Source organism: Pocillopora verrucosa, chromosome 1 (assembly GCF_036669915.1).
Source record: "Pocillopora verrucosa isolate sample1 chromosome 1, ASM3666991v2, whole genome shotgun sequence".
Taxonomy (NCBI): domain Eukaryota; kingdom Metazoa; phylum Cnidaria; class Anthozoa; order Scleractinia; family Pocilloporidae; genus Pocillopora; species Pocillopora verrucosa.
Window position 1 is genome coordinate 20,138,273 of NC_089312.1, and position 24,322 is coordinate 20,162,594.

The 24,322-nt window shown below is 38.4% G+C and overlaps 1 long non-coding RNA gene across 1 annotated transcript; it reads right to left on the reverse strand.

Moving 5' to 3' along the window:
• Positions 1 to 19,485: 19,485 nt before the first annotated feature.
• LOC136279933 (uncharacterized) lies at positions 19,486 to 23,623 on the reverse strand. The gene is made up of 3 exons (XR_010717064.1): positions 23,554 to 23,623; positions 21,623 to 21,694; positions 19,486 to 19,572 (listed from the first exon to the last, which is right to left on the reverse strand). It is a non-coding gene; the product is annotated as an uncharacterized lncRNA (long non-coding RNA).
• Positions 23,624 to 24,322: the final 699 nt, after the last annotated feature.

A 24,322-nucleotide genomic window follows, 5' to 3' on the forward strand; every position in this document is an offset into this window, starting at 1 on the left:
GGTTATATCAACAGCGAATGCAGTTAATTCTTATTCCTTCTATACTGCTATCTTGTCTAACTTGACACGCGAGAATTCTCAGGCCCAAGATAAAAAACAAAGATGCAAGAGATCACGACGAACAATATGCTTTGTACAAAAGAGAATTTGTACTGAAACCGTTATTCATAGTTCATCTTGACATATCTGTATAAAAGGTTCTTATCCAGTGCAAGAAATATGATCCAAAACTACGAGCCTGAGAAAAACATTGCTGTGTTTAAAAATGTACAAAAATGTCAGTATGATTTTGTGAAGATTTTATGTTTTCGAAACTGAAGAAGTCCTGGTATTTCATCCGCAATATCTGCACACAAGAGACTAAGTATTGTTTATAATATCTATGCTATAAGATAAACTGAGAAAAAGGTTTCAACAAGTGGACTGCGAGCAAGCCCCCCTTTTCGGCGAAGTCCGTTGCGCGAGTCTGAAAAAGTCAGCCAAAACAAGAATGTTAGCGCGCCACGAGAAGTCAAGGAACTAAATATTTAAAATGTTTTCAGCAATGTTATCTAAGTTTCGGTAAAGGATATGACCATCAGACCGTTTCGCACCAGCAAATATAACTAATGCTGTAGTAAAGTACACAGTCGAACTTGTATTTAGCGGTCACTCGCGTGGAATGGCGGGATGACCACTTGATACAGGTTCTACGGATTAGGAGTATTACAAACAACGCCACTTTATGCCATAATTTACCACTTGATGTACAAAATCTCGCTCTTTGATTTTGCTACTTTGATCTCGCTACTTTGATTTTGGGATTAAAAGTTACTTGAAAGATTATATTGTACGCTAGTTTTATAAAAGGGTCTGTTCCCAGCTGCTAATATTGATCCTTTTTTTGTTTATTTTGTTATCTTTGAGTGGTGCGCTTGGTCAAACATTGTCACCACAGACCTCTCGCTAACTAGCGCTGCTCAAGATTTCTTTCCCGCGGACGAAGAAACACACAAGCCGAAGCGTGCACGATGAGGGCATTCCTGCAGGCTATGCTAGCTGATTTATGCATTAGATGTTCTAGACTCTCACGCATCTCTATATAAACGGAGCTGTTGAATTCAATAAAGCAGCGTGTTCAAAGTGACTTCTACAGTTTCTGTTGCAACTAAAATGCAATGATCCTCTTATAAAAATAAATAAATAAAAAACAACTATTAATGATTACGAAAACAACTTCATCGCTTTGTTAAAATGACATCGTCTCAGAATTTAATTTGTGAGCCACTCAAGAGAACGTGATAAAAGGAACGAATCAAAAGGGTCAGCGGTCAGCGATGGCGGTCGGTCAACTAACTTTTAGCTCCGTTCTTATGTTCACTTTCCACGTGTTTTTACTGTTCAGCTGCTTGAACAATCTAAGCCACTACTCTAATTGGCGGTTTTCCTCAATTGGGCATGGATTTGACACACCGGGAAGCGCCCCAGAACCTTCCTCGATGCCTTATCTCGATCCTAGTAGTTTTTGCCGAATCCGCCATTTTGGATTGAAATCATGGTACAAAAGAATGAAGCGAAGGCGGTTTCTCCGAAGACGGCTTCTGTACTCAGCTAACGGAACAGCGTCTTTTAACCCATCTCTCCTGGAAAACAATCTTAGCGGCGACATTCATCCACATCCTGGACCAAACTCTACTTCTAATTCTTCATCTACATCGACGAACACAAATATTAGCTTTCCCTGCAACACGAAGTCAAACATCAGGATTGCTCATTTAAATATCCGCTCCTTGAAGTCCAGGGAACACTTCACTCTGCTAAAGGATTCCGTTGTCTCAAATAATTTCGACATCTTTACGATATCAGAGACTTGGCTGGATTCTTCAGTCAACAACGAGAGCATTCATATTCCAGGCTACACTTTGTATAGACAAGACCGTGGCCCGCACAAACCTGGCGGCGGACTATGTGTTTACATTAAGAAAAACTACAAAGTTTCATCACTGGAGAATGTATCCTCAGTTTCTGATAATAACTTTCAGCAATTGTGGCTAAAAGTGCAAAGTCGCTGTTATAAGTCATTCGTCATCTGCACAGTATATCGACCACCGAGTACTCCATTAAATTTTATAGATGATCTTGCCAACAGTCTTATCGAATCCCTCCTGTCAGGTCTTGATGTCATTATATTGGGTGACCTCAATTGCAACCTCCTTCAAGATAACGCAGAATCCCGTGCTTTAAACGATTTTTGCTCTACTTTTAACCTCACCCAATTAATCAATAAACCAACCAGAGCCACGGAGAATGGGGAATCGTTAATCGATGTTGTGATGACCACGAATGAGAAACTAATTGCTTCAAACGACGTCCTTATGTCAACTATTAGCGATCACAATCTTGTCTACATCTCGCTGAAGTTAAAAAAGCCAAGGATCAAGCCCTGTTACGTCACTATTAGAAGCTATACTAATTACAGCGCCGACAATTTCCTACGTGATTTGTCATTTGCGCCTTTTCACATAATAAGCCTATTTGACGATTTCAACGATCAAGTTGATGTATTCAACGAACTGTTCTTGGAAGTACTAAGTCAACATGCTCCAGTCAAGAGGGTTAAAATTAGATCTAAACCTAACCCGTTTATAACACCAGAAATTCGTCAACTAATGAGAACGCGCGACCAATGGCGCAAACTTGCGGGAAAAACAAATGACCCCTTCCACTGGAACGGATACAGATTTTTTCGTCAAGAAGTGAAAAGGGAGATTCGTGTGGCCGAAAAAGTTCACGTCAGGACTCAGATCCTGGATAGCAATGGAAACCCTAATTCAATTTGGAAAATCATTAACCGGTGTCTACCACGTAAACAACAAGATAGTTTTATGGCTTCTGAGGATCCCACTGGGTTAGCTAACGAATTAAATGATTTCTTCATCTCCGTCGGCAGTATTACTGCTCAAAAAGCCAGGGACTTATCTTTACATCATGGACTTAGTGTAAATTTGGACGTGCCGACTCCTTTACACATATCCACCGACGTTAGCCCCGAATTATTCGTTCTCCATCAAGTCACGGAAAATCAGGTAGAAAGGGTGATTAGAAGCCTACCATCTAACAAAGCTCCTGGAATGGACAAGATATCCTCCAGAATTCTTAAAGACAGTTTACCCAGTACGCTAACAACAATTACCCACATTGTGAATAACTCCTTTGTTACCAACACATTTGCACGTGCATGGAAAACAGCAGAGGTTACACCTATTCTCAAATGCGGTAATCCAGATGTCCCTAACAACTATCGCCCCATCTCATTATTACCAATAGTCTCAAAAGTCACTGAAAGGTTGGTACATGGACAACTTATGGAGCATCTAATTAGAAATAATAAACTGGCAGCACATCAGAGCGGAAATAGAAAGCTTCACTCGACAGAAACAGCTCTGTTGTACGTTACAGATCAGTTGCTCCAGGCTATGGATAACAAGAAAGTTTCCATCATGGTCTTATTAGACATGTCTAAAGCATTTGATAGTATTCGACACGACATCTTGTTATCCAAGCTACAAAATCTCGATTTTTCCCAGGGTGCGTTGAATTGGTTTCAGAGTTACCTTTCTAACCGACAACAGTGCGTTCGAATAGGTGACGCAGTTTCTAAAGTACTCCCACTTGAGTTCGGAGTTCCGCAAGGCTCTATTTTAGGTCCGGTTTTGTTTACAATCTATGTTAACGACCTCCTTTCTGTTCCTAAACGTTGTCTATCTGCCTCCTATGTTGATGACTGTAAATTGTACTTGTCCTTTTCACCTGCCGAATTACCCACGTCCATCCTCGCCTTAAACGAAGATCTTACGAGAATATCTCAATGGTGCTGTAAAAACTCTCTTTTGATTAATCCGGACAAAACTAAGGTTCTAGCTGTTGGATTACCACAACTTTTAAAGAAACTGTCATCATTCAGTATAACACTTTTTGACAAGGAAATAACACCTGTGCCTGTCGTTAAGGACTTGGGTGTTCTTCTCGACACACACCTCAGTTATAACCAACATATCACTGAGATTTCCTCTAAATGCCTTTTTAAATTGTACCAAATTAACAGAATCAAACACCTCCTGGATAGGAAAACACTTCTGTTAGTAATAAATTCTTTTGTCTTTAGTAAACTCCAATATTGTTCAACTGTCTGGAGTAATACCAGCAGCAGCAATATTGACAAGTTACAAAAAGTCCAAAACTTTGCCGGGCGAATTATTCTGGGACTAAGAAAGTATGACCATATTTCGGATGGGTTGCGATCGTTGAAATGGCTTCCTATTAGAGAGAAACTCATTCTAAATGACGCTACTATGATGCACAAATGTATTAACAAGCTTGTTCCAGACTATCTTGCTGATATGTTTAAATCACGTTCTCAAGTCCATAATAGACAAACTCGATCATCTGGTGCTTTGAATATACCCTTATGTCGCCTGTCAACAGGGCAGCGCTCCTTTGCTTTCAGAGGAGCCAAACTCTGGAACTCCTTGAATGATAACATTAAGTCTTTAAAATGCCCCAGGAATTTTAGACGTCATCTTGCAAACGTTTTATTAAGTTGATATATTATATTATTGATATATATTTTGTAATTATAATATTATTGTATTTACATTCTCAATTAATTTATATATTGAGCTGAAAAGCCCACTTAGGGAGCATCAATAAAGTATATGTATGTATATGTATGTATGTAATCAAAAACCACAAAAAGAGCCGTAGTCCCCCAGGAAGTCATCAATAGCGTTGCTATTGTTTCTTGTTAATTCTTAAAGAAAAGTGTGCATATTGAGTGAGGGGAAAGAGGAAATTTTGCTCAAACATGTTTTAAAACCACCTTCGCTAAATCAGGACCGAAAGAAAAAACGCGCTTAGAACTAAGGCCAGGATTTCTTTATGAGCATTAATTTTAAAAGAATATAAGACCTCAACAAAGTTTTCTTTCTTATGTGGTAACTCATTTCCAAGTCAATCTAAGTGAAAGTGCGTTTACATAGAGTTTTTGCGCAATATTCAACACCTCAAGTCCACTGCACGATAACAGAACAGAGCTGAGTCGAATCAACTCCGAATGGGAACCATTTAATCTGTGATTTGCCACACAACTAACAATCTCTCCTAAGTTCAAGACATAACGTTAGCCGAAAATGAGAACTCGCTGTGACCAAATAATTCAATCAAAACATTGACAATCATTACTAGCTTCCTACATTTCCCAGGGTCGGCCATTATCTTCCTATGCAAGCCGCGTGAAAACCCCTATGGATTATATGCTGGAATAGTTACCACATAAGAAAGAAAACTTTGTTGAGGTCTTATATTCTTTTAAAATTAATGCTCATAAAGAAATCCTGGCCTTAGTTCTAAGCGCGTTTTTTCTTTCGGTCCTGATTTAGCGAAGGTGGTTTTAAAACATGTTTGAGCAAAATTTCCTCTTTCCCCTCACTCAATATGCACACTTTTCTTTAAGAAGCAACAAGAAACAATAGCAACGCTATTAATGACTTCCTGGGGGACTACGGCTCTTTTTGTGGTTTTTGATTCGTTCCTTTTATCACGTTCTCTTGAGTGGCTCACAAATTAAATTCTGAGACGATGTCAATTTAACAAAGCGATGAAGTTGTTTTCGTAATCATTAATAGTTGTTTTTTATTTATTTATTTTTATAAGAGGATCATTGCATTTTAGTTGCAACAGAAACTGTAGAAGTCACTTTGAACACACTGCTTTAATGAATTCAACAGCTCCGTTTATATAGAGATGCGTGAGAGTCTAGAACATCTAATGCATAAATCAGCTAGCATAGCCTGCAGGAATGCCCTCATCGTGAACGCTTCGGCTTGTGTGTTTCTTCGCCCGCGGGAAAGAAAATCTTGAGCAGCGCTAGTTAGCGAGAGGTCTGTGGTGACAATGTTTGACTAAGCGCACCACTCAAACATAACAAAATAAACAAAAAAAGGATCAATATTAGCAGCTGGGAACAGACCCTTTTATAAAACTAGCGTACAATATAATCTTTCAAGTAACTTTTAAATCCAAAATCAAAGTAGCGAGATCAAAGTAGCAAAATCAAAGAGCGAGATTTTGTACATTAAGTGGTAAATTATGGCATAAAGTGGCGTTGTTTGTAATACTCCTAATCCGTGGAACCTGTATCAAGCGGTCATCCCGCCATTCCACGCGAGTGACCGCTAAATACAGGTTCGACTGTATACTTTACTACAGCATTAGTTATATTTGCTGGTGCGAAACGGTCTGATGGTCATATCCTTTACCGAAACTTAGATAACATTGCTGAAAACATTTTAAATATTTAGTTCCTTGACTTCTCGTGGCGCGCTAACATTCTCGTTTTGGCTGACTTTTTCAGACTCGCGCAACGGACTTCGCCGAAAAGGGGGGCTTGCTCGCAGTCCACTTGTTGAAACCTTTTTCTCAGTTTATCTTATAGCATAGATATTATAAACAATACTTAGTCTCTTGTGTGCAGACATTGCGGATGAAATACCAGGACTTCTTCAGTTTCGAAAACATAAAATCTTCACAAAATCAAACTGACATTTTTTACATTTTTAAACACAGCAATGTTTTTCTCAGGCTCGTAGTTTTGGATCATATTTCTTGCACTGGATAAGAACCTTTTATACAGATATGTCAAGATGAACTATGAATAACGGTTTCAGTACAAATTCTCTTTTGTACAAAGCATAGGGTTCGTCGTGATCTCTCGCATCTTTGTTTTTTATCTTGGGCCTGAGAATTCTCGCGTGTCAAGTTAGACAAGATAGCAGTATAGAAGGAATAAGAATTTAACTGCATTCGCTGTCGATATAACCTGTTTTTCAAATATATGCGTACTCGTATGTGTGTCTAGAGGCATATTTGAGATTTTCTGGTAAACAATGTTAAAAAAAAAAAAATCTTGAAGCGGTGAAAGGATACTTATCTCTAGCATGTGAAGAATTCACTTCCAAAGTGAGGCTTGCTGCAAATTGACCAATCACCGTCGAGATTTTTGGGCACTTCAGCCTTAATCGGCATACGTGTATGCGTTAATTTTTGTACACCTATTGTAAACGGGTTGAGGAAAGAAAACTAGAAGCCAATCGATTCTTCGTAACAACTACTATTTTGTAGAACTCTATTCCAGCATATAATCCATAGGGATTTTCACGCGGCTTGCATAGGAAGATAATGGCCGACCGTGGGAATTGTAGGAAGTAAGTAATGATTGTCAATGTTTTGATTGAATTATTTCGTCACAGCGAGTTCTCATTTGCGGATAACGTTATGTCATGAACTTAGGAGAGATTGTTAGCTGTGTGGGAAATCACAGATTAAATGGGTTTCCCATTCGGAGTTGATTCCACTCAGCTCTGTTCTGTTATCGTGCAGTGCACTTGAGGTGTTGAATATTGCGGAAAAACTCTATGCAAACGCACTTTCACTTAGATTTAAATGTACAAAAATTAACGCATACACGTATGCCGACAAGGCTGAAGTGCCCAAAAATCTCGACGGTGATTGGTCAATTTGCAGCAAGCCTCACTTTGAAAGTGAATTCTTCACATGCTTGAGATAAGTATCCTTTCACCGCTGCTTCAAGATTTTTTTTTTTTTAACATTGTTTACCAGAAAATCTCAAATATGCCTCTAGACGCACATACGAGCGCGCATATATTTGAAAAACAGGTTACATCAACAGCGAATGCAGTTAAATTCTTATTCCTTCTATACTGCTATCTTGTCTAAATTGACAAGCGAGAATTCTCAGGACTAAGATAAAAAACAAGATGCGAGAGATCACGACGAACAATATGCTTTGTACAAAAGAGAATTTGTATTGAAACTGTTATTCATAGTTCATCTTGACATATCTGTATAAAAGGTTCTTATTCAGTTCAAGAAATATGATCCAAAGTTAAATTTTTCCGAAACTTTAAACAGAAAATCATGGGTAACAGATTCATATGCTTTTACAAAATCTATAGCAACCAAGATTCCAGAGCTATTTGTCATTCCCAAACTATCCTCGGTGGTCTACACCGCATCAAACACAGATCCTCATCCCACAAATCCATTTTGATTGTAATGAGTACTTTCGACTATTTTCATTAACAAATATTTTCTAAATGCAGCTCTTTTCCTTTTTGTTTTTTTTTAGGTTAAAAAAAAATTTATTCCTCAGGAAGCCGTAGTCTTAGAAAATAGCCAAGTTGATCACGTTTTATTTTGGTAGTGCGCACAAACAATTAACAAAATAGATATTTCTTCGTCGGACCAGCAAGGTTTTCATGACATGAACTTTTTTAATTGGGCGGAAACTTGTGAAAGAAGGCGCGGTTAGAACAGGAAAAAATTAAACAAGAGCAAACAAGATATCTTTGGAATACCGGCTGTATTTATTTCTCAGTGACGCCGCACATGGGTAAATTGTTGAATTTTGGGAGATTTATTTGCATAGAAGAGGAGTCGGTATCTTTCCGTTTCCAACATTTCATTAGCATATGTGTAAGATTGTGATCTATTAAGGGCAGTGAAATCTCCAATGCTGTAAGATAACGTGGGTCTTTCCTCCGGAACTTACAAAACATGCCTGATTACGAAGAATATTTTTAGCCAAGAACAAAGGACTTTTAAAAGCATTTGGGAGCAAACTCGTGTTAGTCGTCGCAAACTTGTCGGGGAGGGGGTAAACTTGCGATGTGGGAGCCTAGGAACTGGTCATCATCTTCCAAGGTAAACGGAAGGGCTCCTAGATGATCTTGCTAGTAATCTACTTACAGGTCTTCTACGCGTCTGTCCTCCAGGAGATCATAGGCAATAACCATTCAGAATGCATGTATAATTCATCTTCTCATAAAAATACTCTTTGCGAATGCTAAAGAACATCCTCATCTTTTATAAAACCAGATATTTTCAAGTTCAAAAATAACTTTAAATAAGGCTAAACCTCGACAAGGAGACAAAGATTGATGAGTTTAACGCATTCTACAAGGTTTACTATTGCAAATTATGAAGATCAACACCTCTCCACGAAAAACAAATTTAAGCCCATTTCTTCCAAGAAATATAAGGTAAGAGAGAAAACCAATGTGGAACCTTTAATTCCCATGGGTGACCAAAAAATAATTTCTCCTTACTATCTCAATACAATTTATTCAAAAGTGTACAGTCGCCCTTTCTCTTTCCTCTCTAATTGACACGCATCAGACTGTCACAGAAACGCCGAGGTCAATTTCGGGGATGAGGCTGCACCTCACTCCCAGAGTTCTGCGGCTGATTTTTTTTTCGACTGGTATAACGGACTTCGCCAACTATAGTCTACGTAAATACCCCCTATATGATCTTATGCGCCGATCAATTTGAAATGTCCCGGGTCCATTGCAGTTCAAACTTGAGGATCATTTTGTTCACCGGGATCACATACGCATTAGTTGCACAGATGTAAAGTTCTCTCCTCGCGTGTGACTCGCCCTTCGTGCCCGCCTCGCGCTTACATTCGAAAGAAATATTAATCTAAGTATAAGATAAACAAATATCTTCTGCCGCTATCTTCAATCGAGACTAGAGGAATTTTAAGAAAGGCACAGGGATTCACAAAAATTTAGATTGCTCTAAGCTGAATAAATGTTCTCGAACAACTACTGAGGAGATGAAAATCTTCTTTGTTTTCCTTCGTCCAGCCTCTCAGTATCTTCTTCTTGCTAATCTTTATCCTTTACTTCCTTCAAACGCAGTACTAAATCTCTCATTTCTGACAACATCCTCCTTTGCTTGTCAAGTTGATCCTGAAATCACGTCGCAGATCTCCAATTTCCTTCTGAACGTCTTCATTTGTTACTCTACTAAAATAGTCTCTGTCGGGAAGGGCACATCTAAAACGTGCAAAAATCAAACGTCTCAAATTTAAAAATGAAAAAGACAAAAATTTAGGACAGCGATGATCAAAGTTGTCAACTAGAGACTTTAAATTCCACAATTGTGGAATACAGATTTGCTTGAAATAAAATTAGATGAGATCGACGCGTTCTTTGCCTGTTCTTGCCTTAAAGCAATCAGGGCACAGCCTTTTGGTAAAAAGGTCGGATAGTTTGTAAATGTTCGCAAACATTAAAATTACACAAACTTGAACATACCTTGGTGAACACTGTAATGCCTTCAAATCCCAATGAAACGAAAGGAAATAGTTTATTTCCCCCGGTATACTGCACTGAAGAACGCGTATTTCTATACCATTCAAGAAGAACAACACAGACTTTTCCTTCGGGAACTCCCCTAAAATCAACTTCACAGGCGATGAGATCGCCGCGGTAAGCCATGGCTCCTAAGTTATCAATTACATAGAGAAAAGATAACAAAATAAGCCAAACTTGAGGCAACCAACCGTGTTACACACGGGTGTGAAATTTTATTTTTTTCCCTTGTTGTTCGGTCTTGATTAATGACCTGCCTCTTCGTTCATTCGAAAAAAAGTTCAATCTCCCTTACTGTATTTATACAAGGAATGTTGACGATATAAATGATCCTAGCAGCGTCAAGCATTTGTTGATATGAATCTGTAGACCATTTGATCGGCAAGCAGAAGGTGAGGGTTAGAACCTCCCCCACGATCGAAGGATTCAGGGTTTTTTCAGTTTCACACTCCAGGCACATGGATTTTAAAGCAACTTCGTTCAACATTCTATCTTGGTCACACAACTACAATACATTTCCCATTTACCTCATGCATGTCAGAATAATCATCTCTCGGAGTCTATGACAATTTTAAAGTGATCTCTATAACGTTTACAAACTAAAATTTCTGAATCTTTTTCTTTTGGAAAACAGAAACCAACTGTCGCAAGGTCGCCCTCAGAAGGACGGTAAGACTTTGATTATGTTTCCAAGCGCCAACAAATTCTTGTGGCAAATATCGTAAACCTACCGTCAAAGTAACCCATACCTTCGACTTCTCTTCCCAGCTTATGGAAGCCAGTTTCAAATATTTTGCCCTCGTCTATGTGGTAACCGACTGTTCCACTATCCCAGCCAGGCATTTTATGACAGTCGTACGACTCATGCACAGCACCCAGAGCCGCAATACGCCTTTCCCCAGTCTCCTGAATAAGTACCTGCAAAACAATGACGGACTTTCGTTTTTTAGACTCTGTTGTTGCGGTTGCCGTAAGTTCCATGCTTTTAATTTTTGTTTCAGTATGCAAATGAGTTTTTTTGCTCATGAGACCGAGGGAATACTAGTTACTTTGACCAAAAAAAAATAATAACGATGATAAAGACGGTGTTAGCCACAATATAAACAATCAACATCCGAAACAATTAACAAAAGCAGCTATGATAACAACTGCAATAATGATGATGATTACAAAGCAATAGCACTAATATAAATAATAATAATAATAGTGATATAAATGTAAACGATTAATCCAAAAAGGAATTTCGGCTGAATGATAGCACCATCGCACTATTCAAAGGTGGCCATCAAAGTTCGTATAACTTGACTTAATCTTTCATACCCTAACATAATTATGAATATTTTCCATGCTGTTCACTATACAATTGTGCCGACAAGGAAGAATTATTTAAACAATGAAGAGCTTTTTCAGTTGGTGATCATTAACGATATCCTTGTGTCCCTAATGTTTGACTCAGGGATGATAATGTGTGGAGAAATTACATGTCAGTCACTCTTAGGTGTTACAGGATTAAGAACAAGTCTCTGTAAGAATCAAACATCTTAGGAAATGAAAATGCAGTTAGGCACACCTTTTTAAAGGTCGCAGCACTCTTGTTGCCATGGTAACAACGACTGTTTGTTCGAGGCCTGGGGCCTCATTTTCTTACAAAAACGTCGCAAAAAAAGAGTGAAATGTTTATTTCTCTCTCTGAAGCTAAATACAACATTATAAATTGGCACTTCTACCATACATAGTAACATCATTCGTCTTCACATTGATTTATTCAATTTTCCCTGGGAGTGAATGTGAACACACCAGTAGATTATTCATCTCGGTACAGTTTCGGTCAATTTTGTTGTCGGGTAAAACAGGGAAAACGTTTATCTGAATTTCTCCAAAAGTACCCAGATTCTGGAACTGAAACTACCCACCTAGCTGGTTATAATAATCTAGTTTATAAATATGTAAAAATCTCTGCGGGCCTGCCTCTACTTTTTATAGGGACAATTCGCGAACGAAGCTCAAAAATCAGATATTGCATAATTTGGCGATGTTTACATCTAATGTTCTCAACAACAAACGTTTCAGACAAATGAAACATGCAAGGATTTCAAAGAATGTTATCTTAAGAGCAATATCCCGAAGAGAAATCGCGACCGATGGAAACTTCACGAAGAAATACAGCGTCACGCTATCGTGATAACGTACATGTTTATGACAAATGACTGATGTGAGGATAGTTTCGTGTAGATCAGCCGACTTCAACATGTTTCAAATGACATACAAGTATAATAGTGTATCTTCAGAGGATTTCGGATTTCTCAAATTCCCATGAAAGAAGGTGCAGCACCCGGAATCTGGATGATATGCACACGATTTGGGGTATATATTTGTAGTTACGTCGAGTTGTCCTCCAAGAAGGTTGATCAATTGTTTTTTTAAAAGATGACAACCAGAGGTGAGATTTCTCTTCGGGATATTTCTCATAAGATAACATTCTTTCAAAGCCTCGCACGTTTCATTTGTCTGAAACGTTTGTTGCGAGCGAATAGATAACCACAGTAAATACCCATGTACATTTTCCAGCCTCCTATGGGTTGAAACATATTAAAATCTGTGTGACTGGCGACTGGAATGTTGACCGCGAAAGGTCAAATAACTGCATTTTAACGGACTTTGAAAAGCTTTTGTACCGCTCTCAATCATTTGCCCAAAGAAATTTTTATAGTAATATTGAGAACATCTTTTCGCAATTCTATCGCCAAAAGCTTAATCCATTTGAAGGTTTAGCACATGCTGGAAATTAACTTTACTCACAAAGTACTTTTACTGAAGAGAAATGTATGCTTTCGAATTTAAATTATTTTACACGCAAAGAGGAACGCAGTGTTTACAAAAATCGTTTTGTGAGGTCTTATGAAGTTAATAAAGATTTGAGTGTTAAAAAGACGAGATAGTGATTCGTTTTTGAACGCGAAACCCTAAAACTTGTGTAATAATTTGCTGCAAAAAATGACGATTTTAACTGAATTTTGTTATTTGTATTTTTCTCTGAAATAAAAAGATATTTTGCCAAAAAAAGTATCCAGTGATTTTAGTTATAGTCTAGCCTATCTAATATTAAGATAAGAAAGAAATCGAATTTTTCCATACTTGCCGCGAAATTTAGAATTTGTCTGATTTTTATAGATAAGCGCTCTTAAATCTATCATTCTTAAAAATTGTAAATTACTCCAAAACGATTCAGAGACTGGCACTATCTTTTCGCAACCCCCACTTATTTCATTCAAACGTGACAAAAAAATAGGCAACTTTTTAGTCAGGAGTTCATTTCAAATCAATGACCAATCTGGAACTTTCAAATGCGCTCGCTCACGCCGCAAAACTTGTTCTTTCATCCATAACGTAAAGAAAATATCGGGACCTAAGAGATCCATTTAGATCACTGATCACTTTACTTGTACCTCCGCCAATGTTATTTACTGCATAATTTGCACTTATTGCAATAAGTTATACATCGGCGAAACTGGAAGACGACTAGGTGACCGATTCCGAGAACAGCTTCGCGACGTGTAAAGAAATGACAAGGACGCAGCCAAACCAGTCACTAGACACTTTAATCTTCCTAATCATTCTAAACAACATACGGCAGTTTGCGGCCTTTCCTTACTTCTAGGCAGTTCGGAAAGCCGTAAAACACTAGAACAAAAATTCATCTTCCAAATCGGCACCCTTAACCCCACGGAATCAACGAGCGCTTTTCATTCAACAAATTTATTCCTGTTTTCTCGTCACCATATTCCCACCAATGGCGTAGCTCCACTTTCTGCATATAAAACCACACACAACCCACAATTCCACCAATCGCTCTGACGAAGGGCTAACACTCGAAACGTCAGCTTTTTTACCCTTAACGGTGGTTAATTTACGTTTTCAACTCTGTTGTTAACACTAAATTACCTGCTATAGTAAGTAAATGACACTTTCCAGCCAAAAAATGAAAGGCTTCCATGCAGGAAGTTGCGTGGCACAAGTTTCAAACTTCTGTAAACGCAGTAAGACTTCCGGGTGAAAAAAGATTGTATGGCACAGGAAAAATGATAATTTTACTTGTATGTTGTCTTGTTTATTCCTATTGTAGTCACAACACTCTTAAGATTTCCTCTGTGTTCCTCTAGGATCAACGATAGTCGTTTTAGGGACATTGAAAAAAACAAATATACATTCTGCTTGGATTGAAGAAGAAGCAAGAGTTGCTCTCCGCCTCGAGCAACTATTATGCATCTTTCGTGCCCGCCAAACTTCCCGCGTGCTTCATATCTCGATGAACGCACAGCTGAAGTATGAACCAATTGTTTTATAACATTTTCAACCCGATGGAAAATATTTTTCTCGAGGGATTTGTTTGCTGACATCATGAGCGTGCACAATAGGAATATGAAGCACGCTTGCGGAATTTAATTCGATTAGACAAATTTACTAGCTATGTTATAAAACAAGTTGACCGCCTTTATCGATCGCAAACCTGTCTTGATCGCCTGAGCTAAACACACGGTTGACTAAAAACGTGATGGCGCTTCCACAAACTGTGGGCTTCAAAGCTGACGCAGTCGGTGAAGGAGTTTGGTGTGTGTGCACTGTTGAAGAAGTAGACGATGATTACGTGATCGTTTCCTTTGACGGCTGGAATGCGGAGTGGAATTGCCGCGTCTGTGATCCACAAGAGGTCAGGGATAGAATATTGCCTGATTGGAAAAGAAAGCGAAGAAACTTTTCCTTTCAGTGAACAATGTCTTCGCTTTTAGAAGACCGACTTTTACTTTTAAACATCACCCAAACTGAAGTAAACAAAAGCTCAAATTACGGTTCGCTTCAATTTCAGGCGTAAATTTGCATAATCTTTCATGGACGAAATCTTTATGAATTTCAAAGATCAAAACCATTTTCTAAACTACATCTGCCTTATCTTTATCCACTAAGCAAACAAAGCTTTCCAAATTGCAATCAAAACACCAGACGTAGTTCACTTCGAATTTCTCGATCTATCCCAGTTTCTCAGACCGCACCCCAAACAGGTTTTAACAGTGGCCCACAGGGGACAGCTACAAACAAATGCATATTGGTGCAAACAAATATATGTGGATGTAAACAAATATATATTGATGCAAAAATAATAAAACATTACGTAAAATTAACAAATGTTGCTGCAAATTAGTAAAAGCTCCGACAAATAAAAGCAAAAAAAGAAAACCAAAACCGTGGTCCCCAAATGAATTCTCCCGCCCTACCCCAAAAAGTTTTCAAATTTTTCGCAACTTCACCTATTCGTATTCGTAGGTTCGGCCAAGCCTTTATGGTCACTGGCCCGCATATAGCCGCTAACTATGGCTTATAAATACAGGTGTTTAGTGTTAAATTGTAAAAAACCTCGAAGAAGTCTACGACAATCGGAGAATAAGGAGTACTGCTCACCAGTCTAGTTTTAAATATTTGTTTTAAAATTTGGTGCGATTGCTGTGGTCAGTTTTTCCATGCAAGTTGTCGGCATATACCTTTCGCAGAGACGTGGTGGGGGAGGGGGGGGACAGAGACACCAACACAACATTTCACCTGCCGTTCGGTTCGAAAGTTAAGTTTTCAAACCGAGTTCATTTGTTAAATTAAATAGGAAAAAAACACTTCGAACGGAAAACAGAATTATTATTTTAACGTCTGGATCTTTTGAAAAAAGGTCTCCTAAACAAGTGGCCCTGATTATAAATATTTAAGCAAGGTAAACACATTAGCCTTAACTTGGCTGTTTCTCGAAGCTCAGTGTTTTCCTATATGCCTTTTTCACGTGAAATGAGGCACTTGAATATGTATAATAAACACTAAAAGAGTGAGTGGCTCCGCGTGGCTCCGCGTGGCTCCGCGTGGCTCCGCGTGGCTCCGCGTGGCTCCGCGTGGCTCAGAAGGGCTCAGAGTGGCTCAGAGTGGCTCAGAGTGGCTCAGAGTGGCTCAGAGTGGCTCAGAGTGGCTCAGAGTGGCTCAGAGTGGCTCAGAGTGGCTCAGAGTGGCTCAGAGTGGCTCAGAGTGGCTCAGAGTGGCTCGGAATGGCTCAAAATGGCGGGTATAGCGATGCTGAGATGACCAACCTAAGAGGAGATGTTTTGTACCCATTGCGCTGACGAGGTTCTTTCCAGCACCGCCAACTTCTGTTATTCCTATGAAGACTTTAGAAAGCGGAAAGCAGAGGAACGTGGTTCGAAGTTTTGTGAGAAGGCTAAGGGAAATGCCCCGAGCTCCAAAAATACTGAAGCAAGTGAAGTTATAATACAGACTGGGGAGATGATCTGGAAAGATGGAGAGCCAGCGACAAGGAGAGGAAGCAGTTAACCTTTGAAAGTACTTTCCAACGCGACTTCTCAGGTACTAAGAGCTAAAGCAGTGGCGAAGCAAAATCGCTTCAATTCCAGTTTAATCAAGAGCGACAAAGCGTTAGGATACAAGCTCCTCTATCTCGACAAGTCAGAAGTACTAAGAGATTTCATGGCAAAAGGATCTCGAGTTTACTCTTGGGAAATACAATGAAGAACTCGGGAAACCATACTCCCGAGTAAGTTTTTATCTCTGCAGTAACATTGACTACCTGAGTTACGTTGCGGATGGCGTTGATTCCTCAGATCAGTCTGAAGGTCAGTCAGTTGAAGAATCTGATGATAGTGTTGGACAAAGGTCTTCAAAAAGTGCCCCGACTTTAGCTCCAAGCAAGGTATATACTATAATCAGAGAATATTTTCTCTTGATCAATTTCTCTCAGTATATTTGCTTTGGTTCAGTAGCTATGCATTGTTAATTCTTTTTCTATCTTTTAACCCGCTTGCCTGACCGCCTTATTTAATGACTTTATTATCTATATAGCGCAAAATTCATGGGTATATGATCTAATGCGCTTATTTTATTCCCAGTAATATTCTGAATGAATCTTGCCCTTACCTCTTTTCATTTGATGTTAATCATTTGCTCAGCTGGCTTTGTTTGTTTGCTTGTGTGATTTTTGGTATACCACTACAATTTTATAGTGTATGTGCTGAAGTGTAATGCAAATGAATTCATTGCTAGTTACCTCAGGTTGATGTCTCAAGTTACTTAACTTATCCAAGTGAAAGTACAAGTACAATTACCAGAATTACCAGTACAACCACAACTACAAGTACAAGTGATGCACAAGACGTACAAGAATGCGATATTATTTGTGTTGAAGATGGTCAGGTAATCAACAGTTAATAATGCAATGTCTTGTAATTATAGATTTCCCATATTTTGCATGACAAGCTCAATCACTGGACTAGTAAACGTTAAGATCCATTTCTCAGTGAGTGCACAATACTTACTGTCATCCTAGAGAAGATAGCTAAAGCCAAAAACTTGCAGAATTTTAATTTCTTGATTTACTTATTTGCTCCCTCAGAAACATCCCTATGATTCCAACCCGAGATTCAAGACCCTAAGGGATCTTTTCCAACATTTGCCTTTCTGCATTTTAAGCCTTTCCTTTTTGATTTGTCCGTGACTATTTCACAAGTTTTCACTTCAATGTACAACATAGCTACACTAACCAGAAAAAAAGTATTCTCGCCTCCCTTGACTTTCTTTTGTACGTTACGGTGGCTGAAAGAGAACAGGCACACGGTTATTATTTGCTTACTAATCGGAAACCATTTTACATTTCTTTTATAAAATAACTAATGAAAGAGAAACGAAAACCGTGTTTACATACCTTCATGTAAAATGGTTTTATGGCCAATCAGAGCACGCGTACTATTTGAATTATTTTATAAAACACGATTCAAAACGTGACGACGATGCTCCTTGACTTATATCAGTTTTAACAGATGCAATTCACTAAAAGGAATTAGTTGGAAAAAAAAAGTAACCCAAGGGTAGGTCCCTAGTAGTTAGTTATTAGAGGATTGGAATCGAGTTTTATGTCCGACGAATAAGGTGGTCCATCGTTCCTATAAAAATGACGACAAAACTTAATGTAAAAATGGGTTTTTCTAACTCTCACCGACTGTAAGGGTTGTCCAATTCGCTGATTAATTCGTCGTACTTCACGCGTTGCTTTTAGAACGAGGAACACCTTTGTTGTTTGTGCACTTGGCGCGTTGCTTTTCAGTAGCGCAAAGATTTCTCTTGTTATTTGTGCACTTCACATGGTGCTTTTAAAACGAAGAATACTTCTATAACTAATTGTTTGAGAGAGGATTGCGCCTGAATCAAGAAATCGTCGAGAGACAAGACGTACAGCTGAGTAAAATGCTGTCTACGAATAAATGTGCATATCATATCTTTCGCTTCATACGTGCGCTATGATTGGTCACTTAAGTGGGCCGTAGGTCACTTTACGGCCCGCGAAGTCAAAATGTTTGTTCGAATTAAAACCTCCCGCTCTAATTGAATCAAGAGATATAACAAATATTTCATTAACTTCGTTTTTAAGGTACGTTTGTAAGTTACGGAACCTCGTTTTCTCTGCTCGGATTTATGGCGCGCGGGAAATGAATCTGAGCAGGAAAAAATCGGTGCGTAAATAACGGTACTGACCTCAAACCCGGTAAGTAGGAGGTTTTTATATTATAAATGACTCCGCTAACACGAACACTTGCAGCAAATGTTCTTACAAGGTTGTAGTCTATTAATTGTGCTGCACGGTTTGTTTTTCCAAAGCAAAACTATTTCCTTTACCTGAAAAAGTATTTTTTACCTCGTATTTATTCGATTTTGTGTTTAAATCACAGTTTCCACAATGTGATCATGTTCATCGGTTAAGGCTGTATCATTTTGCGTCGGTACATAAATTTTTTTTTCTCTGAGCTTAAACTTTTCTGTAAGTTAGGTAAGTAAATCCTTCCATTCTTCCGAAAAAGTGACCTTTAGTTATATTCCATTACGGCGAAATAATTTGTTCGAGCCCTTCTTCCTCCGAAAAAGCTCTAAAATTTTGAATTTCATTAGTTGGCCGTAAGAAGGTTGTTTTGCTCCGTTGTATGCTAGTTGCGGATTGACGTATCCATTGCGAGATTTTGTTGAGGAACTGTGTATAAGCCGTAAACTGTACTAGCAACACTAGGAAAGCGCTTTACATTCTTTATATTCCATCCTTCAAAGTAAATTCTGATTGACTGAACCTGCGATGTAAGAAGCCCAGGCCTAAAACATGAAAATATCTAAAATGATGCTCCTATGTTGTGTGCATCAGCCTCGATTGATTACGTGTAGCTTCTTAATAATAACAAACCACTTGCCTTTGACACCTCATAGGGTTGATCACAATCTACTGAAATCCAAGATGATTATATACGATGATAATCCCACTCTTACTTGAATCCTGTAATCAGATATAAAAAAAAAAATCATCTAGATTTTTTCTTTCCGTTTACTTGCAAGTTTATAGGTATGAAATATTATCTAAAATCAGTTACCTTTTCTGAATATTTTTGGGGCAATACCGACTCCTTAGTCAGTCAACCCTCAATTACCCTTCTCTTGTAGAAATTCAAACGCCCGATCTGCGCATTAAGACAGTCCAATGTCCAAAATAGTTCTATCCTCCTTTTAAGGAGCCCAAGTTTTTGCATCACAGATCAAAACTGGGGAAGAGATTTTTTGGGTGACACCAACCCCTTAAAGGTGCAGCTTTATGTATCCCATCTCTTGCACAAAGTCAAACACCTGATCAGCACATAAAGACAGTCCATTGTTCGAAATAGTTTTACCCTCTTTTTGGGGGACCAAGTCTTTGAATCACAAATCAAGACTAAGGAGGAGAATTTTTTGGGTGACACCAACACCTTGAAGGGTCAGCTTTATCTCTCCCATCACTTGCACAAAGTCAAACACCCAATCAGTGCATAAAGACAGTCCATTGTCCAAAACACTTTTATCCTCTTTTTGGGGAAACCTAGTCTTTGCATTACCGTTCAAGACTAGGGAAGAGATCTTTTGGGTGACACCAGCCTCTTGAGGGGCCAGCTTTATGTCTCCCATCTCTTGTACAAAGTCAAACACCCAATCAGTGCATAAAGACAGTCCACTGTCCAAAACAGTTTTATCTTTTTTGGGGGACCAAGTCTTTGCATTACAGATCAAGACTAAGGAAGAGATTTTTTTGGGTGACACCAACCCCTTAAAGGGTCAGCTTTATGCCTCCCATCTCTTGTACAAAGTCAAACACCCGATCAGCACATGAAGACAGTCTATTGTCCAAAACAGTTTCATCCTCTTTCTTGGGGACTAAGTCTTTGCATCACAGATCAAGACTAAGGAAGAGATTTTTTTGGGTGATACCAACCCCTTGAAGGGTCAGCTTTATGCCTCCCATCTCTTGTACAAAGTCAAACACCTGATCAGCACATAAAGACAGTCCATTGTCCAAAACAGTTTTATCCTCTTTTTTAATGACAAAGTCTTTACATCAAAGATCAAGACTAAGGAAGAGATATTTTGGGTGACACCAGCCTCCTGAGAGGCCAGCTTTATGTCTCCCATCTATTGTACAAAGTCAAACACCTGATCAGTGCATAAAGACAGTTCATTATCCAAAACAGTTTTATCCTTTTTGGGGGGGACAAGTCTTTGCATCACAGTTCAAGACTAAGAAAGAGATGTTTTGGGTAACACCAATCCCTTGAAGGATCAGCTTTATGTTTCCCATCTCTTGTACAAAGTCAAACACCTCATCAGTGCTTAGAGGTAGTCCATTGTCCAAAACAGTTTTATCCTCTTTTTTAAGGTCCAAGTCTTTGCATCACAGATCAAGACTAACGAAGAGATTTTTTGGGTGACACCAACCTCTTGAGTGGCCTGCTTTATGTCTTCCATCATTTGTACAAAGTCAAACACCTCATCAGCACTTAAAGACAGTCCAGTATCCAAAACAGTTTTATCCTGTTTATTTTTTAGGTCTTTTTCTTGGACTTAACAACACTGTATTTTATTTTGTATAAGTCTACTTATCTCATGAAATTACCTGCACTACCAAAAGTGCCAAGATATAACAGGAAGAGTATCTTTCTATCTTAGGTAGGAAACAAAGAAATTATCAGTTAAAAAGTGTTTTGCTCTAATCTGGATATTAAAATGCAGTTACAGTGTGTTTATGTTTGTGTTTAATTTAAACAACCTTTTTAGAGATCCTTTGAACCATTTGAAAGGTGAAATATTGATTTGGGTTCAACTATAATATGTGCATCCTTTATTTGGAAATTTTTTATTCAGCAGGGAAGGAGAGAGCTGGTTAAGACTGTTTCTAAATATATGTTCTATGCATTTAGGAATAAGAAAAAGCATAAGAAAAAAATTTCTCATCTTCCTATGTACTTCACATCTAAGGTAAACTACAAACAAACCAAAACTTTGTTTACCAGGATCTTGTTTACCTGCATCAGCCAATGATTGGAATCCACAGTAAAGCAATCATCAATAAACATGGTTGAAGGTTGGCATACACCCTGAAAAAAAAAACCATTTTTTTAAAGTTTTGCTTGCAACATCAGTTTACACAAAAAGTTTGATAACGATCCAATAACAAGTTTCCATTTCTGGGAAAAAGTTGGCAAACAAAGTTGATAGCTTTTGTATTTTGCAATCAGTCATTTGGTGTTAGTCATGTAGTCAGTTCGTAAGTCAGTCAAGAAGTCAAAGTTAGTTGACTTAGCTGAAAGTTAGTCGATAAGCTGGTAAACCCAACACAATTTTAATTCATTTTTAGCTACCCAGGACTTCACCCCCTCATGTGTCAATTCCCTATAAACAAGGTAGGCAACAACCAATTAAGAATTGCTTTAAATAAGATTTGAAGAAGATGGCCACCTTGGTAAAGCACCTACCAGAGAGAAATATAAAAACAATTTCCTTCTTGCAATCCCATTACTTCCATTCAGACAAAACTGGCTTCAAACAGAGTTTTCAATGTTAAACTTCCGTATATGATCATTAAATATTCATCTCCTTTGTAACAATTGTTAAACTGATCACTTTAATTCTGATCAAAATCTTCCATTTGCTGGCATCCAAGCTTGCTCCCTGAGTTTCACATAAAAAGTCCTCTGAAAGGACATGTAGCAAGTGGTTAGCAAAATTTGAGTTAATATGTTCTTGAAACTCAAAATCTTTTTTTGGCTAGAGATGTATGAAATGTATGCCAGAATATATGATAAAATAATATTGATATTTTTATCAAAACCCATTCATAAAGTTAAAAGTCAACTGAAAGAACTCATGAAGATCTTGAGGTGTTTTAGGTCTCACTTGGTGAGTTTGCTTGAAAGCTTCCAAAGTATACCTGGTAATTAACACCAGAATATTCGCCAGAGCTCTAGCAGGTGCCAGGTCTTATTGAAAGTACTGATTAAGGAGCCCTTGTTGTTATGCCTACATGAAAGCTTTTGAAATATATTTTTTTTCTTCATTCAATACCTTTTCACCCACTCAAAGAGTGGAGACGGCAAAATATCTTTGGTTAGGCTGTGGAGGAGACTAAAGCAGTACCAAAGCAGTTTAAATTTGCCAACAATTACTCAGACATCAATGGCAATAGACCATAAAATTTATGTGTCTGAGTTTATTTCAGATAAATTGGAAGGTTTTTTTGCTATCCATTGAATGCGATTTTCATTGGAATCTTTTGAAAGTAAATTTTCTTTTGCTTTTACAAAAGTTCAAAGATGAGTTACTTAGTGGTCCACTTCAATGCACCCAAGTAAACCCAACACAATTGTAATAAATCTCTTTTTTCATGCACACTCTGTATCATCTGTGCTATAGAACAATTGGTTCATGCTATGCACATATATCAAGATATGGATGTAATTGGGAAGTTTGGAGAGCACTCTGAAGGTTAGAGATGCTCTTGAGTTTGCCTCAAGCAACTCTTATGCTTCTCTCCTGTTCTCCAAACTTTCAGTTTGCATTCATATCTTGATAAATCTTCACTAAGCATAAACCGATTGTTAAATCAGCAGAGTCCACACTACCTACGTACAACTATCTGCTATAAAATGGATACATCTATTGACATTCTCATTCACTAGATTCACCCCAGCTTGTAGGCTGTCTACAATGGATAGTATACCGCAGATACAGCATACAGCTATCTACGCTTTCCACAACAGATGCAGCTATTTAGCTGCATACGAGTGCAGAGCTCCCAGGAAAATATTTAAATTTCCCGCGTTCAGGTACTAAAACGATTTAAAATGAATTAAACAGTTCCTTACCACGCATAAAAATAAATTGAACAGGAGAAACGTCTTAAGAATTAAAATGAAATAGGAAACACCATGCAAAGCAGAACAGCCTCAAGAAATACCTTGATGCCTGGACGAATTTTGGATGTTTCTGTGTCCGCCAGCGGTGAGTGCGTGAACATAAACATTCGCCGTTTTTGTGTTCTTAAGCCTCTGTAACCATTCCCATGATATTCAGCGGAAGGAGCCATATATTGATAAAGGCGATTTAATAGCCAAGTGATGCAGAAGGGGCATTTTGTCACGAATTTTCATGCCAAAGAAAGGTGTTCCTTCCTGCAGCCATACTTTGCATGCGCGACGTGGTCACGATGGTGACTTGAACCCAGTCTTCTCTCCATTCCCTTTAAGAACCAAACAACCTGGGTGAGGGAGGGCGAGGATACAATACTTGAGTAAGTAATAACATGGCTCCTGACCGAGAGATTACGAAAAATCTCTTGCTCCTGACTACGAGAAGTACCTAAGTTTTGGCGAAGTCCGTTGCGGGACTGGAAAAAGAAAATAATGCCAAAAAAAAAATGTTAGCGCGGACTGAGTTGTTTCCCCTTCGATTTTCCACGCGTTCTATGGAAAAGAGCCAGACCAGTTCCGCGGGAACCTAGGATGACACCAAATTCCGCGGCCAGTTTGTCTTCTCTAAGAGACATAATTAAACTGAATGGTCTGAAACTGAGATATATTTTGACTAATTTGGCATTAAAGCGGTATTGGATTTAAAAACAAAGGTACCAAGATTTCTAAAAAAATCCCATAGTAAAAAGTTAAAAGTTTCGTTGAGAAATATTAACGGCAGCAGACCAGAAAGCCATAGAGAGGCCAAATTTGGCG